Consider the following 5000-nt stretch of genomic DNA (forward strand, 5'->3'; position numbering starts at 1 on the left):
CATTATTCCATGCAACACTATGCAGGCGAACAGCCTGCTTTGAACACTCTAATTTTTTCAAAGTCAACTTATCGGCCACCGCCGACACTCAGTCAAGAGCACCGACGGAGAACCGAAGGTGAGGCGAACGCAACCAGTGACACGCCTTGCGACGGACCGGCGGCGCTCGCCCAAAATCCAACTACGAGCTTTTCAACCGCAACAACTTTAGCATACACTGTTGGAGCTGGAATTACCGCGGCTGCTGGCACCAGACTTGCCCTCCAATGGATACTCGTTAAGAGTTTTAGGATGTACTCATTCCAATTACAGGGCCTCGTTAGAGTCCTGTATTGTTATTTTTCGTCACTACCTCCCCGTGTCGGGAATGGGTAATTTGCGCGCCTGCTGCCTTCCTTGGATGTGGTAGCCGTTTCTCAGGCTCCCTCTCCGGAATCGAACCCTGATTCCCCGTTACCCGTTATCACAAAGGTAGGCACGTAGCGTACCTTCGACAGTTGATAGGGCAGACACTTGAATGATACGTCGTCGGTGCAGAGACCGTACGATCCGCGTGGTTATCCAGAGTCATCAAACGTCACAGGACGAACCCGGTCGGTTTTGATCTGATAAAAGCGCGCCTCCCGAAGTCGGCGCTTAATGCATGTATTAGCTCTAGAATTACCACAGTTATCCACTTCGCTTACGAGACCAAATAAACCAAGACTGATTTAATGAGCCATTCGCAGTTTCGCTTTACGAGAACTCGTACTTGCACCTGCATGGCTTAATCTTTGAGACAAGCATATCACTACTGGCAGGATCAACCAGATAGCTGCGACAGCTGCGCTCGGCCCTTGCTGGGCCGCCCGGCGCGTGCTCGTCGCATTCGTTTAAGACCGAGGCGATCGCCTGCGGCCGTACTCAGCTTCGACAGTCGCTGGCCGCGACGTCCACGCTCTCGCCGGCAGTGCCAGGCGGAGCGATTTGCGTTTTTTCTTTGCTCGCCCTCTCTCGGGCTCGATCCATTCAGTTTCGCACAAACAAGAGCTCTGCCGGCCGCCTGCAGCGGTGCCTAAAACCCGGGCATAACAATGCGACCGTTCTGCTAGGCCGACAAGCGCTCAAGCCAGACGCTCGATCGAACGCCCCCTACATATTAGTCGAGACAACGGCTCGCTCATTAGCATCGCGTTTGTACTTTAACTTTTTTTGGCTCGGCTTTTTTCGACGCCGATGCCGGCGACGCAGCACTCTCTCGCCCGCCAGCCACCGAGAAAAGGGTGCGCTCCGACCGGCCCCGCACCGTACGCCGCTCTTTCTTGGCTCATTCGAGTTTACTGTCTTTCGCTCTGACATGCCTTACCTAGGGTTAGGTTAGTATGCTTGCACGTTTGTACTTTAACTTTTTTCGGCTCGGCTTCTTTCGACGCCGATGCCGGCGACGCAGCACTCTCTCGCCCGCCAGCCACCGAGAAAAGGGTGCGCTCCGACCGGCCCCGCACCGCTCTTTCTTAGCTCATTCGAGTTTACTGTCTTTCGCTCTGACATGCCTTACCTAGGGTTAGGTTAGTATGCTTGCACGTTTGTACTTTACCTTTTTTCGGCTCGGCTTCTTTCGACGCCGATGCCGGCGACGCAGCACTCTCTCGCCCGCCAGCCACCGAGAAAAGGGTGCGCTCCGACCGGCCCCGCACCGCTCTTTATTGGCTCATTCGAGTTTACTGTCTTTCGCTCTAACATGCCTTACCTAGGGTTAGGTTAGTATGCTTGCACGTTTGTACTTTAACTTTTTTCGGCTCGGCTTCTTTCGACGCCGATGCCGGCGACGCAGCACTCTCTCGGCCGCCAGTCCCCGAGAAAAGGGTGCGCTCCGACCGGCCCCGCACCGCTCTTTCTTGGCTCATTCGAGTTTACTGTCTTTCGCTCTGACATGCCTTTCCTAGGGTTAGGTTAGTATGCTTGCACGTTTGTACTTTAACTTTTTTCGGCTCGGCTTCTTTCGACGCCGATGCCGGCGACGCAGCACTCTCTCGGCCGCCAGCCACCGAGAAAAGGGTGCGCTCCGACCGGCCCCGCACCGCTCTTTCTTAGCTCATTCGAGTTTACTGTCTTTCGCTCTGACATGCCTTATCTAGGGTTAGGTTAGTATGCTTGCACGTTTGTACTTTAACTTTTTTCGGCTCGGCTTCTTTCGACGCCGATGCCGGCGACGCAGCACTCTCTCGCCCGCCAGCCACCGAGAAAAGGGTGCGCTCCGACCGGCCCCGCACCGCTCTTTCTTGGCTCATTCGAGTTTACTGTCTTTCGCTCTGACATGCATTACCTAGGGTTAGGTTAGTATGCTTGCACGTTTGTACTTTAACTTTTTTCGGCTCGGCTTCTTTCGACGCCGATGCCGGCGACGCAGCACTCTCTCGGCCGCCAGCCACCGAGAAAAGGGTGCGCTCCGACCGGCCCCGCACCGCTCTTTCTTAGCTCATTCGAGTTTACTGTCTTTCGCTCTGACATGCCTTACCTAGGGTTAGGTTAGTATGCTTGCACGTTTGTACTTTAACTTTTTTCGGCTCGGCTTCTTTCGACGCCGATGCCGGCGACGCAGCACTCTCTCGCCCGCCAGCCACCGAGAAAAGGGTGCGCTCCGACCGGCCCCGCACCGCTCTTTCTTGGCTCATTCGAGTTTACTGTCTTTCGCTCTGACATGCATTACCTAGGGTTAGGTTAGTATGCTTGCACGTTTGTACTTTAACTTTTTTCGGCTCGGCTTCTTTCGACGCCGATGCTGGCGACGCAGCACTCTCTCGGCCGCCAGCCACCGAGAAAAGGGTGCGCTCCGACCGGCCCCGCACCGCTCTTTCTTAGCTCATTCGAGTTTACTGTCTTTCGCTCTGACATGCCTTACCTAGGGTTAGGTTAGTATGCTTGCACGTTTGTACTTTAACTTTTTTCGGCTCGGCTTCTTTCGACGCCGATGCCGGCGACGCAGCACTCTCTCGCCCGCCAGCCACCGAGAAAAGGGTGCGCTCCGACCGGCCCCGCACCGCTCTTTCTTGGCGCATTCGAGTTTACTGTCTTTCGCTCTGACATGCATTACCTAGGGTTAGGTTAGTATGCTTGCACGTTTGTACTTTAACTTTTTTCGGCTCGGCTTCTTTCGACGCCGATGCCGGCGACGCAGCACTCTCTCGGCCGCCAGCCACCGAGAAAAGGGTGCGCTCCGACCGGCCCCGCACCGCTCTTTCTTAGCTCATTCGAGTTTACTGTCTTTCGCTCTGACATGCCTTACCTAGGGTTAGGTTAGTATGCTTGCACGTTTGTACTTTAACTTTTTTCGGCTCGGCTTCTTTCGACGCCGATGCCGGCGACGCAGCACTCTCTCGCCCGCCAGCCACCGAGAAAAGGGTGCGCTCCGACCGGCCCCGCACCGCTCTTTATTGGCTCATTCGAGTTTACTGTCTTTCGCTCTAACATGCCTTACCTAGGGTTAGGTTAGTATGCTTGCACGTTTGTACTTTAACTTTTTTCGGCTCGGCTTCTTTCGACGCCGATGCCGGCGACGCAGCACTCTCTCGGCCGCCAGCCACCGAGAAAAGGGTGCGCTCCGACCGGCCCCGCACCGCTCTTTCTTAGCTCATTCGAGTTTACTGTCTTTCGCTCTGACATGCCTTACCTAGGGTTAGGTTAGTATGCTTGCACGTTTGTACTTTAACTTTTTTCGGCTCGGCTTCTTTCGACGCCGATGCCGGCGACGCAGCACTCTCTCGCCCGCCAGCCACCGAGAAAAGGGTGCGCTCCGACCGGCCCCGCACCGCTCTTTCTTGGCTCATTCGAGTTTACTGTCTTTCGCTCTGACATGCATTACCTAGGGTTAGGTTAGTATGCTTGCACGTTTGTACTTTAACTTTTTTCGGCTCGGCTTCTTTCGACGCCGATGCTGGCGACGCAGTACTCTCTCGGCCGCCAGCCACCGAGAAAAGGGTGCGCTCCGACCGGCCCCGCACCGCTCTTTCTTAGCTCATTCGAGTTTACTGTCTTTCGCTCTGACATGCCTTACCTAGGGTTAGGTTAGTATGCTGGCACGTTTGTACTTTAACTTTTTTCGGCTCGGCTTCTTTCGACGCCGATGCCGGCGACGCAGCACTCTCTCGGCCGCCAGCCACCGAGAAAAGGGTGCGCTCCGACCGGCCCCGCACCGCTCTTTCTTAGCTCATTCGAGTTTACTGTCTTTCGCTCTGACATGCCTTACCTAGGGTTAGGTTAGTATGCTTGCACGTTTGTACTTTAACTTTTTTCGGCTCGGCTTCTTTCGACGCCGATGCCGGCGACGCAGCACTCTCTCGCCCGCCAGCCACCGAGAAAAGGGTGCGCTCCGACCGGCCCCGCACCGCTCTTTCTTGGCTCATTCGAGTTTACTGTCTTTCGCTCTGACATGCATTACCTAGGGTTAGGTTAGTATGCTTGCACGTTTGTACTTTAACTTTTTTCGGCTCGGCTTCTTTCGACGCCGATGCCGGCGACGCAGCACTCTCTCGGCCGCCAGCCACCGAGAAAAGGGTGCGCTCCGACCGGCCCCGCACCGCTCTTTCTTAGCTCATTCGAGTTTACTGTCTTTCGCTCTGACATGCCTTACCTAGGGTTAGGTTAGTATGCTTGCACGTTTGTACTTTAACTTTTTTCGGCTCGGCTTCTTTCGACGCCGATGCCGGCGACGCAGCACTCTCTCGCCCGCCAGCCACCGAGAAAAGGGTGCGCTCCGACCGGCCCCGCACCGCTCTTTCTTGGCTCATTCGAGTTTACTGTCTTTCGCTCTGACATGCATTACCTAGGGTTAGGTTAGTATGCTTGCACGTTTGTACTTCAACTTTTTTCGGCTCGGCTTCTTTCGACGCCGATGCCGGCGACGCAGCACTCTCTCGCCCGCCAGCCACCGAGAAAAGGGTGCGCTCCGACCGGCCCCGCACCGCTCTTTCTTGGCTCATTCGAGTTTACTGTCTTTCGCTCTGACATGCATTACCTAGGGT

The 5000-nt window shown here is 55.3% G+C and overlaps 1 non-coding gene across 1 annotated transcript in view; it reads right to left on the minus strand.

Moving 5' to 3' along the window:
• LOC144424921 (small subunit ribosomal RNA) overlaps window positions 1-813 on the minus strand; it is a 1810-nt gene extending 997 nt beyond the window's left edge. The window contains exon 1 of the ribosomal RNA XR_013477140.1: window positions 1-813. This exon is cut by the window's left edge and continues 997 nt beyond it. This is a non-coding gene — a ribosomal RNA (small subunit ribosomal RNA).
• Window positions 814-5000: the final 4187 nt, after the last annotated feature.

Source organism: Styela clava, chromosome 6 (genome assembly GCF_964204865.1).
Source record: "Styela clava chromosome 6, kaStyClav1.hap1.2, whole genome shotgun sequence".
In the NCBI taxonomy this organism is placed as follows: Eukaryota; Metazoa; Chordata; class Ascidiacea; order Stolidobranchia; family Styelidae; genus Styela; species Styela clava.